The following is a 12,888-nucleotide window of genomic DNA, read 5'->3' on the forward strand; positions in this document are numbered from 1 at the left end:
GTCAGGCAGTATCATCTGAAATTTGAAATGAAGAAAATGTTTAAGCAAAATAATTGGTAAGAAAGATTACACTGAAGCCAGAAACTGTGCTGGATATTAGTTGTTGGGTCACTGGTTCTATATAGACTGCTCCTGAAGTGACAGTTACCTGCGGAGGAGAAAGAAGGAACACAGGGGAGCCTGACTGTTGCAATGCTGCCAGAGAAATCTCCAAGTAACTAATGCTGATCTTTTTTTATGGCCTCAACCTACTGAGTTTAGGAAAAAAATACCACAGATCTCACAATCCTGTCCTGTAATTTCAATCTTCAGCTCTGTGTTTGGGATGGATTGTGTATGTTTATGTTGCAATTTATATGGCTTGTTTTAAAATTTAATTACGACTTTTTGTCACTCTGTATTGTAAGAATACCTTTCACATATGCATTTGGAGAGCATGGCTAGATGTAACTTATCCAGTCTAAGAATCTTCTGGTTATATTTTTCCCTCTTTTTTTTTTTTTCTTTATGTAGATTGACCTGGTTGTAAAGAGGGAGATGTGTGCTGTCTTTCAAAAACAGAAAGCTCTAAGTGATGGAGAACTGGTCAAACTGATTTCACAGGGATCTCTGTATTCAGTTCTCTCTTAGCTTTCAGTGTGGAGGTTTGTAGTCCAGTGCTAATGGAGCAGCCTGTGCTGCTGCTTGGGATTATTTCATTCTGGGTGCAGGACTTTACCTTTGCTAAGTTTCATGCAATTCTTGTTGGCTCCACCATGCAGCCTGTCCATGTCTCTCTGAAGAGTGGCTCATCTATTCACTCTACCTCCCTCTGCTTCCCTTTTGGTGTCATCTGCAAACTTCTGAAAATTTACTGCATCGTGTTGTCCAGATGATTTATAAAAATTCTGAGTAATACTGGACCCAACATAAACCCCTGAGAAGCTCTATTCATGACCAACTCAACTGCTAGTTCAGCGTTGAGCCACTAACCACTTCACTAAAAATGGAAGAAATCCTCTGAGAATATAAGGTTTTCCATGCTGCATAAGATCGCTGATAGTACGTCTGGTTGTCTCCATTCACTGGTGTGTGTTATGAGATTAAATCGATAGCTTTGTATCATGTTCAGGCAGTTTGGAGTTAGTTTTGGAGGACTAGAGGGGGAATTCTTAACCTGGCATTTGGGATTACTGGTTGACATAATCCAAAACTGTGTAACTTTGTCAGTTCTTTATATTAGCATGAAAAACTGCAATGGGTTATTGGCTGTGAAATCTAACTTTTCTTCATTTCTGCAGTAGTAAGTGTTCTCAAACTTTATTTGCACTAGTGAATTGTTTACAAACTGCTTTCATTCCTGTATGTGACCTCTTCACCTACTCTGTTTGCAAAACATTTTGGGGATACAACAGACACTGTCTATGTAAAATATGTTAGGAATAGATTTACTGTGGTTTTTCTCTGCCTTGTAATGTAGCCTAGCAGCTGGAAGCACAGAGAGCTGAGAACAAGTGGCCAGACATCCATTCCTGTCCTGGCAGGTGGGAGCTGCCAGCAGCTAGTGCCTCTATCCAGCCCTATGTGGTGAAGTTCAGAGCAGCCGTTGAACTATTGGAAGAGGTACTTATTTTGCTTCTGATTTGCTTGCCCTGTCTTTTAAACAGCAGTTTGTCTCCAAAAGAGTATAAAAATCAATTCAGATGTAGTCTTTCAGAATGCTTAGTGCTGATCTCCGTTTAAGCTGCTTTGAGTTCTTCTAGTAGAAGGAATTGGAGCATTTTCAGTCTCTCCCCTTAAGTCTGACTGGATGCATAACTTTCTCAGATGCTTCTCTGAGAAGTTACATAACTAAGCTCCTCCTTTCTTAACAAAATACAGCCTTTCTTACAAGGGTGGGTACAGTCCTTCCCAGAAGCACTGTCATTGCCTGTTGTATTTCTCTGTGCTAAAAGTATGTTTGCTTTTTTTTTAGTTACTGTCAAATAGTATTTTTCTGCAGAGATTCTTAAATTTTGTTTGCAAGTTCTAATTCCATTACTCTATGGTAAAATTATTACATTATAATGTTTTCAAAGATACATTGCTGTATTATATTTCCCAAATTAAATTTCCTTCTCAATGCCAGAAAACAACTTTGATCACCAGGTGACAGTCTATTTAACCACAGAGCATTTGAAGTACACCCTACCTAGCTTGTAGATGGAGGATTGTCGTTGACAAAAAGCTGATCCCAGTCATTCTGAGCTTTATGAAGGTCTTCTTGTAGATAATCTGGAGGCTGCTCTTCTGGCTGTGTCTTGAATGCAAGCCAGTCCCCGTCTCGCTGCAAGACTGAGAAGACACTATTGTCCTATACCTTGCAGGGGGATTCTTGTTGTTGTTGTTGTTTTTATGGAACTGCAACAATACACTGCCAATTCCTAAATTGTCTGTAGAATGATGTAGTGTCATAATTATTAGACAGTGTCAACTTCAGGCATTCCTCTGTATTGATACTTCTCTCTTCTGTGGGGTAGGATGCGTAGCCAGTGGGGGGGGGGGGCCATGAAAGCCCCATTCTTCCACAAGATACCCTGATAGTTTTGTGCGAAGGCTAACAGTGGAGGTAATACAAAGGAAACAATCATCCTTTTTGCTGTTTATGATTAAAAGATTTCAATAAATATTAAAAGAACATTGTCACTTTTAACTCAGAAAAGTTACACGTAGTAACTACGGGGGAGGGGCTATTATAGAACGCAGTGACATATTTCTGATTCTTTAAATGATATATAGTAGCCACATCATTCTGTTTATTCACAGCATGTTTTTACAAGTGTGCGTTTCCTATTTTTAATTGCCCTAGTTGAGGAAAACCATTTGTTTATTTTTCCAGTGGGCAATGTCCTTCTTCAGAAAGGAAAAGTATATGAATATTGTTGAACAAAGCTATATGATCCAGTCAGCCACGCCAGCTTCCTTCAGCTTGACGATGGTAGTTCACATTACAGTTTTACAGATATGCTTAGAGCCAGCTTTTCCAGAAGATGCATGAATACAGCTCAGTTTCACTAAAACTTACTCAGAGGTACTTACCTAAACAGTTTTCCACAGGTGCATGAGATTCCTGTGTTGTAAGGCAGCATGAACAGCTAGGAATGTGACCTTACCTGCCTGTGCCTCACGAACAAGCATGTACCCCATCAGTGCCTCTCGTTTCTTAACAAGAATGAATACTATATGTGAAGAAAGAGAGCAAGCTCTACCATGCCAGATATTGTCGGTATTCTTTGCACAAAGGTAATGATTCTGACTGTTAAAAATCTACAGTTTTAAAATAATTGTGAGTTTTTAAAAAATCTTGAGAGCCTTTTGAGTGTTTCAAGAGTGTTTCGAGTCTTTTGATACTAAAGGACATGTGACTCAGATCATATTTTTGAAATTTTGCCTTGAAGTAAGAGCTATAGACTCCCATTCCCCACCACTGCCTTTTTCAGGGAATCCTGAATTCTCGCATCATTGCAGGCTTTTAGAAACTAATGCCTTCAGAAAAATAGCAAACATTACATTCTCAGAGCTAATACTGATAACGTTGTGTAAGTGCAGTCAGTTGTTTTCTAGCCATGACCTGTGTGAGCACCATGGGAATAGTTAGATTTGTATGTTTAGGTAGAAAAGGAGCAACAAAACAACATCAAAGATGATAAAGTGATGCCAAATGAAGACTGGTTGTTCCCTGTCTGTTCAACACACACTAAAGACGTTCCTGGGGAGGTGACAGTCACAGTGATATAAGTACCCATCCGCTGCACAAATATAGTCATAAAGTTTGGGCGTGTTTTGTTACCTCATAGTAAACTTCCAGAGTTCGTACGCCTGTATCTTTAGATGATCAACTGTGGAAAAAAAGAGAAATAGACAAAATTTTGACCAGCCTAGTGCTTTTTCAGACCTGAATCTCAAGTAAAAAGTGGCGAACTTAGTACACCTGGGCACAGAATCAGTTGTTGGCTGCTGTTATTCTCAATTAGAGTTTTACCTTTCTGTTTCTAGGTTAATTTTCTGACTTGAGGATGCATCTGTATACCTGAGATCTTGACTGTTTTCCCAAATACGTCTAACGGAAAGTCTTGCCCATGACTGTTAATCTCCCTTTCCCTAAGGTTTGCTGCTACCACAGCCACCACAGTTGTAGTGCATTCATGTTGTGGTTTTAAAGGAATGATGCAGCACAGCTGGTCTCACTGAGGTTCCCTAGCACCACTCATGTCATTTCTCCCTTCTGGTATGCTTTGGTGTAGAAAGAAGAGCATAAGGATTTTCTGTAAATAAATTTGTAAATATCCATATTAATAATCAATGTAGCAAAATTCACTCTGAGATCAATGCTTCTAGTGTGTTTTTCAGAAACTGTTTAAAAGCATCTATGAATAAAATGAGAATATTTGTTTAGAACTTCATTTCATCACTGAAAATCAGACTTGGAGTAATAATGCAAGCTTGAGAATGGTTCAAGTCTGTTCATGGCTCTTACCTTTAACGCACACTTTTAAGATTTGTTTATCCCATAGTTGAGTGAACAGCATGAATGCCATCCTGTTGCCAGGCCTGCTACAATTGATGTTTCACTGCATTCAAAAGCTCCACCTACCAAACCATTGTGCAAGCAACTCAAAATAAATTAAAAAAAAAAAAAAACACAGGAAGAATGCAGAAAAATTCCTACTGAAACAAGTCACTCATCAGTCTGTCTATTGTGGGCTATACTGCCCAGCAGACAGGGCACTCCAACAAATATTTTTAATAGTCTGGTTCAACTGGAGCTTAAAAAGAGGGAAGGAAGTAGTTACCAGAACTCCATTGCTTCTTCTCCCCTCTGCTGAGCAGGTCATGTAACCGTGTTAAAAGCTACCTCAGCAGTCAAAACCCATTTATTTCAGAACCATGTCGTTAACGCAGTCAGTCCTGTAGTTGTGCGGTTCTCTTCCCTTGATTGACAGGAGGAGCACATTAGTCTCATGCAACACTCTGGATATTCTTTGTTAATAGTGAGTGTAATAAAATAAAAAGGAGGTATAATTACTGCATAACTGCACATGCTACTTTGGATAAATATTGTAGTCGTTTCCAAATTAACAAATGCTCACATCACAGTTGAAATTCAGTTGGCTTCTTTGTGGGTAACCTAAGCAGAATGCACAATAAGATTGATTAGACTGACTGGTTTAATCCAAAAACAGCTCATTTAGGTTAAGAAACCTGGAGAGAGTATTGTACTAATGCTACCATTATCTCGAGAGAAAAAGAAACTCAATAGTGGGTCAATAGACCTGTCACTACAGCCTTTCTTTTTCTTCTTTTTTTTTTTTTAATAACAAGCAGTGAATTTGTATGCAGGTGCATGAATAAGTAAGATTGTTTCCTGCCTTCTCCATTGAAGGTATTTCACACAACATCATATTTATTAAAAAAAAAAAAATTATCTTCCATTTATAGGTTTTCTACCAGCCCAAACAGACAAACTGAGACAATAAAATATTGTACACATTTCTTTGGCTTTTAGACGCCAAGTTAAATGTCTGTGGTTTCATACTACTGTGTGGGCATGTATGCACATGTCAGACTGTGCCTTAAACTTTGGGTTCTAGCCTTCTAGACTGGCAAAACCCTCCTGAAGCCTCTACCTCCACAGGAAGGCCAACAGCCGTCTGGCTCTCCATGTCTGTTCTTGTTGATCAGCCAGCTAGGCTTCCACTCCCTTTCTCTGCTGTTATTCTGTACACACTGAGATGGCTGCTCGTTGCTCCTTGCTGTGTTAATGACTTCCTGGATGACAGCAGCATTAGGAAAATAAACCTCAGTGTTGAGGATCTGTTTGAAAAATTATCTATAGTTGTGCTGTCGCTACAGCCTTTTGTTCCATCTCCTTAAAAGTTAAAGATCTGTTCCCTGTGTGTGCACTAGCTACTGGCGTGCAGGATACAGCAGTGAAAGTTGTCCAGCTGAACTAGAAGTGTTCCCTGAAGGTTTGTTTGAAAGCAAACATTAATGCAAATATTAAGTATTGTATGTACTTTTTTGTGGTAAAACAGTAGGCTTTTAATGTATTTTTCTGATTCGTGAAAGGGCGAGATATCCATGTTTGGAATTCAAACCTGTGTTTCTGACCTGGAAAAGCAAGTCTTAGCCTGCCTGGCAGAAACAAATCTCTTCATAACAGCCGTTCCCTTTCACTCAATCAACATCTTTTCTGAAATCAAGTCACTTTGTGACTTCACTTCAGTTTTATCTAAAGCTGTAAGATGCCACTTGAAAGAGTTAAAAATGATATGAGTGTAGACAGTCTGAATCAAGGATTTGTGACATTCCTTTGTGTTGCAAGGCATCCTTTGTTCCCCAGCTAGTACCTCAGCTGAGCCTAATTAGGTAATGAAGTTGGAATCATGTAAGGACTTACTCAAAGTCCTAGGTGTTTTATGTTATTTTGTACCAAACTGGAGCTGATATGTTCTAGAAAAAACAAACAAAAAAAAACCACAAAAAAAATTCCCTGCTATTTCACAGAATCATTGGCTTTAATTGAAATTTTACAGCTGCATTCCAGATTGCCATAGTAGTAGTATGCTGATTTCTGTCAGTGAAGGTTAATCTGTAAGTGATTTTTAAATTCATTTGCATGGGCCATTTCTGAGGTGGCAGGATGTTAAATGTTTAATAAAAAGGAGATGCTTTCTGCAGTATGCAGTTACCAGCCTGCAGATTTGCTGTAGGAACCTGTTGTTTAAGGGTTTTTAAAGTAAGTTTAGATGGTGCTTAATTAGATTATCTGAAACTTTCAGAATTATTCCCCAAGATTCTTAGGGACATATATAAGATGTGACGGCCTCCCTGTAGTTCAGCAGAGGCCAGGAGATTAATCGAAACCATGGGACTGTTTGTGTTCTGAGTCACTAAAGTGGAAAAAGCACATAATGATGGGAAACAATGAAGCAGAACAGACTTGGTCTTACATGAAGCCTTTTTACACTGTTCCTAGGAAAAATTCCCTGAGGACTTTTGGCAGCTTCCATCTTTTATAGCTGTTTCTGTCCTTTGGCAAGACAGACCAAACTCTGTAGTGATTATTCATGCTGGTCTGTTCTGGCTGATGCCAGGGGCTCCGACGTGCACTGGTAATATTCCTACTATGTTTTCCAGTGTGGTGGCAGTCTGGGGAACATGATTGTAGAGCTGGCAGCTGTGATCATTTTAAAAGTACTGTGTCATCTAAATGGGTTAAAAATCCCTCTTAATGCTGTAATATAAACTGGTAGTCTGTTAATGCTAGCAGCTGATATTGCTGGGAAAGCTGAACTCCTCATAGTGGTTTTGAGATGTGTCTTTTTAACCTGTTAATATGTACAGGACCAAAGACAGCCTGATATCTAGATCCGGATGGAATCGCCACTCTCCAACCCTAAGTAGCTTAAACTGTGCTTGAAGGTATTCATGATAACCTGAGAACAGAAAGCAAAGTTACCTTCTTTAATGTCTGACTATGCTTTACAGCCCTCGTTTTATCTCAGACTGCATGATCTTGGGATAAAAAGGCAGCTAGCTATTAAGCAGGGCATCAGGAACTCCCTGAAGGACTGAGGAAATTTGCTGAAACACGGTCACACACATAGTGACTGTTTGTATATCCTGTGACCGTTTCATTCAGCGTAAAGACGCTGAGTTTAGTCATGCTGCCAATACCAGTACAAGGGATTTGGCAAGTGTGTTTCACTTCTGTTTATGTATGTATCTAGGCGACGTCTCCTACTCACACACTAGATTGTTACTTCTGTGAGGTGCACTGGAAAAAGAAAATGCTAGCGATCACATTTTAGTTTAGAAATCGAAGTGACCTCCAGACACTATTAATACTCATGATGAAGGAGTGCCAGAGGAGTTACATGTGTAGCAAAGAACAGAAAAATATGTGAATTGCTGGGTTACCATTTGTTCATGATGCGTTTTCCTTACTGAATCTGTGTCACTTGAATATGTGTACCTCTCTGACTTGCTGGAGTTAGCATGAAGGAAAGACGGTGCAATAGGCTGGACTGAGTCAGGAGAGAAACAAGCCTACTGCACCTTTGAATTTGCTGGCGTGTGTTGTTATTTGTGTCAGCTAGATCAGAATAACAAAGGATCTTGCTTCCTTCTGAGCACCTTAACAGAGCATGGATGATTCCATGTTGTTTTCTGTTAACAGCAGACAGGCAGTGCAATGGGATTTCACCATGGTGAATCAAACTTTGTGGGTTTTAGCAACTGGTAGTGACTTTATTTCATTAGGCTGTATATGTGCCCCGAGACAGCTTTCTTTATTATTAGCTTTTGTGCATAGTTGAAGGAGTTTATTTCTGACTGAGTCCTGTAACTGTACTCTTAGCAGTATTTTACTTTGTTACTTGTTTATCTTGATTGAGATCCCAAGTGACTCAGGCATCTGGTTCTTTGTGGAGGCAAGCTCCTTGTGCCCATAGAGTGAAAGGATCCACTGAAATTGTGAGATAAAGGGATGAGGATGATGATGTCATTCACACTGGTGATGAGGAAAATCTTTGAAAATAAATTAGAGTTCCAACTAAGATTATGGTCAGACATGCATGGAAGTGTCGGAGGAGGGATACAGAACAGCAGACATTATAAATTAATTTGCAACTATGGAGTTGAGAAGTAGCTGAAGATAAATCCAGTGATATAACAGTATCAGGGTATCAGAGGAGACTTTTGGAAGTCACATGCAAGATGCAGCCAAGTGATGGGAGAGAGAGGCACATGTTTTACTAGCCATGAAAAGCATTTGCTGTCAGGTTTTAATGTAATGTGTGAAGTGATTTGGCGTGGGAGGTCACTGTCTGTCATATCTCCATCAGTTAAAATGATTGCTAAAATATATCCTTTAAACAGAGTTACATCAGCTTTCATGTAATGTAGACTGTGTGTGAAACAGATGAAGAAAAACTGGAAACAATTTGATTAATCTAATTTATTCCTGTATGTTGATTAATTAACTTATGTTGTTTAGCATTTTCTCTAGCAGTTGCAATACTTAGTCTTTGCTCTGAAGAGTTAACTGTCAAAAGACAGGACCTGATCAGAGAGAAGGCAACAATCCAAGATCACACAGCAAACAATAGCACTGCAAGGCATGCAGTCCAGGTGTCCAGTTTCTAACCTGGATGTCCTATTTGGAAGCATACTGCCTCTCAGTAGCCAGACTGAGCTAGCAAATGCCACCTGCCGTACCTGTTACAGTGCTTTGTTTGTAAAATACACATATAACAAAATATTAGAGATCTGGCTAACACACAAGATCATTCCAGAGATAAGTCTAGCTCTTTTAAAGGGATTATTTCAAGTAAATTCTGAGTGGAGAATAACATTTGTGCAGGAATGCGCATGTAGCGTTAGGAATGAGATTGCACTGAATAGAATTGATCCGAGGGCTTAGGTGGTTAGGTGGAGCACTTAACAAGATGTCTGGTTCTCTGGTATTGTGTTAGAAAAAAAGATGGCATTGGTATTCTGGTATTCAATCTGTTTTTCAAAAACATACATTGGAATTACAGTTCTGTAAGATTTAGAGCCAAACAAAACAAGTTAAACGCTTTCAGTGTTTAGAGTTTTACTAATGCAGTCTAGGTGTGCTTTCAGGAGGCCTTCCTCCTTTCTTCTGTGGCCACAGGCATAATAACTTGCCAAGTTGTTATCCTGGGAACCCAGCTAGCATGACTTCTAACTTACTTATACTTAACTTTCTCTGTAACCTGTGATTACTCTAAGTGCTAGTAACAAATCTATGTGTACTTGTATCATGGCAGTTCCCAAATTAGACTGAACAATCAAGGTGCAAAAATAACACCCAGAGGTCCCTGATCCATGTATTAATCAGAAAGGAATTTATATTATTCTCTTGCAACATAACACATTCAGGGGAGCAACACTGTACATAGAGGCTCAGCCACACCTAAACCAGAAAGTCCTTTGTCCTGATCCCTTTTTTTTTCTTTTTTTTTGCATTCAAGAAAACAGTTTAAGAAGGCAATACATAGTCACAGAATTGTGGTCTTCAAATCTCCAGTGTTAGTGCATCTTTTGAGTCTTTGTAGACAGCATACTACAGAGTATGAGCAAGAGTGTGAGCAAGATCTGTGTGGATGAAGGAGCCAAACAATCAGGGACAAAAGTGAGAGAAAAGTCTGTTGCAAGGCAGAGTGACCCCATATGTGCTAATGTTATTGCAGAGGGAAGGTCTGGGTCAGACCTTGAATATTTGAGTTAAGCACATCAAGCCCCCAGTAGTATAACATAAGAAAATGATAATGATAGGAAAAATCAAAGATGTTGGTGAGGTGGAAGATAATGGTATATTGAATTGAAAGAGGGAGGGAAAAAAAAGATAAAATTAGTACCAAGCAATATTAAGTGGTAACAAAACAATGAGAGTTAGCAATAGTGATGTGACTGATTCTGAGAGGATGGAATAAACAGCATATCCATAGAGTATAGGATGAACTGCAGTCACAGTGGGACGTCAGAAGGGAAAAATGAGAAGTTAGCACGAATACATTTGTTTTTCCATCCACAGGACTCTGGGGAGCTCCAGTGCACTCTCTTTGATTTCTGTGGTCAGCATGCAGGAAGCCAGAGATCACCAACAGGTAATTGCAGCTGAAGTCGTTCCAGTTATTTAAAGTACGACCTTCTATGCAGATATTTTAAGAGGGTGTGGGGACTAAGGAATGTGAAAACAAATTGAAAATCTTTCTTGGCACTGCCTTGCTTGCACTTGCAGGTTAGTTGCAGTGTGTTTCTTCCAGTAAATAATCTGTGAGGCAGGCACAGAAAGATACTGAGCTTGTGGTAAGTGTAGCCCTTGTCTCCCAGCCTTTTATCCGGCCTGATGCTGACAGTAGTTACTTTACTGTAGTGCTCAAGAGCAGTAGTCGTGGACCAGGACCCCTTGTCATAGGTGATTTAGAAGCTTGTGTCTTATTTTAAAAAGTGGTTCAGGCACTTGGCTGCTGTTCTCCAGCTGAATTGATTTCCTTTCCCTGTTTGGCACATAACCAAAGTCTTTCCTATTTGCAGAGTCTGACTGCTGCCTTCTTCAACTCACCGGTTCTTACGGAGTTTTTTCTTAAAGGTATGAAGAATGTATCATATTTCCACGGGCCTTGGTATTAGGGGATGGTTGGTTGTTCTGCTAGAAATGTGAATGTTTTCTGCTGTTCATACTGCTTAGATTCCCCAGCTGCTACAAGTGCCTTTGATGTCAGTTGACCTACATAAGCGGAGGGCAATTGAGAGAATTCATAACATGTTTTAATATAATGTTCGTGTCTTCATGGCTCTGCATATGGTTGCTCTTTTTTTCCCTGTCGTCAGTCTTTCTTCTTTTGAAATCACTTCAACAGTCCCTGAAGCTTGTGTAAGCTCAGAGGGGCTGCCATCTGTTTTAAACCGAGGTAAACGTGTGATTGTGAGGTTGACTAATTGATTAAATTGGATATTAGAGACAACATCTCTGTTCCCTTTCTGAAGCTGTTGGAATTGCTGGAAAATCTTTTTATGCTGCAGTTAATGTGGCTATAACGATAATGGTTCACTTGATATCAAAGCTTTTGCAAAGTGTTCCTATGAAGATCTAGTTAAGCAAAATTAGTAGTGGTATATAAGCTACTTCAAATTTTAAGAAGTATTGATTTATTAAAAAGAGAACAATTTTCTAAGGAAATGGGAATAATAGTGTCATTAGAGCAGGCTGCAATAAAGGACTGAAAGGTAAATGGACCTTTAGTTAAGAGAGTGAATGTGTTAAATCTCTGGATTGATCTAGTCAGGGATGTCCCTGCTCCTTGCAGGGGGGTTGGACTAGATGACCTTTGAAGGTCCCTTCCAAGCCTAACCATTCTATGATTCTATGATTCTATGATTAATATGTTACTCAGCAGATTTATACAAGAATGCTACATATATGTTGCTTGTTGGCAATATATTACATATGTGAAAACACTTTTTTTCAGCTGAGGGTGTTGTGGTTATGCTTTTTTGCTTTTGCTTTAAGAATGTTTGACAAGAGATGGGGGTAAAAAAACCTATCCCTGAGAGATTGTGCATCCATTAGTAGGCAAATTGGCTGCCTGGCTTCCACTCAGCTACTTATCCCTGTTTCGAGCCCCTAACGAATACTGCAGTACAGAGTGGCTGTTACTTCTACGACTGTACGTATTTTTGATCTGTGAATCACCTTTCCAAGTTGCCAGTAATTTTTTTTTTCAAGAAACTTGAAAAGCAGGGGGAAATTATCTGTTTGACTATTAGTAACAGACACTGTTTGAAGTGGGATCCCCAGCAATTAATTTTTAAAGGCAGGTTCATTAGTACACGGAGAAATAATGATAGTGGCCTTGCCAAAAAGAAAGCTAACGTGTCAAACTAATGCAATACTAGCACTGATGTTCTCTGACAAAAATGCTGTTTCATGATATGCCTTTTCCTATGGCTGTCCCCTTCGTGTTACTTTTTTTTTATTCAGAAAAAGGCTGTTAACATTATTTTCACCTTTTGTGATGACCAGTCTGTTGCTACCACCCACTCTGTTGCTAGTCTAGTGTAGTATTTCTTAGTAGTTCTGCCTTTTTGTATCTCTGATCTTGTTTCATCCCAGCAATTACTTTCTCTCTCAGACGATGTTCTTGTGTCTGTTTTGTGTTTCCCTGCTTTTGGCACCACTGTTTCTATGGGCCTGGCCAAACCTAAAACTTTGTCTGCCAGTCTCCCTTTCTGTGCCTACAAAAATCCTGTAGAGCAGAGACAAGTGTCTCTTTGCAGAATCAAAACCACTCTGTGACAACTTGAAAGGATTACCTAAAGGTATTCACCTGCAGGGGA

General features: G+C 39.4%; 1 protein-coding gene across 1 annotated transcript in view; it reads left to right on the top strand.

Moving 5' to 3' along the window:
- The first annotated feature begins 11,061 nt into the window (after window positions 1-11,061).
- ANXA2 (annexin A2) overlaps window positions 11,062-12,888 on the top strand; it is a 31,722-nt gene continuing 29,895 nt past the window's right edge. Inside the window, exon 1 of the mRNA XM_086757637.1 lies at window positions 11,062-11,140. The gene's annotated coding sequence lies outside the window, so the exon portion shown is untranslated. The remainder of the gene's footprint in view (window positions 11,141-12,888) is intronic.

The sequence above is a fragment of the Chlamydotis macqueenii genome, chromosome 12 (genome assembly GCF_036417535.1).
Source record: "Chlamydotis macqueenii isolate bChlMac1 chromosome 12, bChlMac1.mat, whole genome shotgun sequence".
Taxonomy (NCBI): domain Eukaryota; kingdom Metazoa; phylum Chordata; class Aves; order Otidiformes; family Otididae; genus Chlamydotis; species Chlamydotis macqueenii.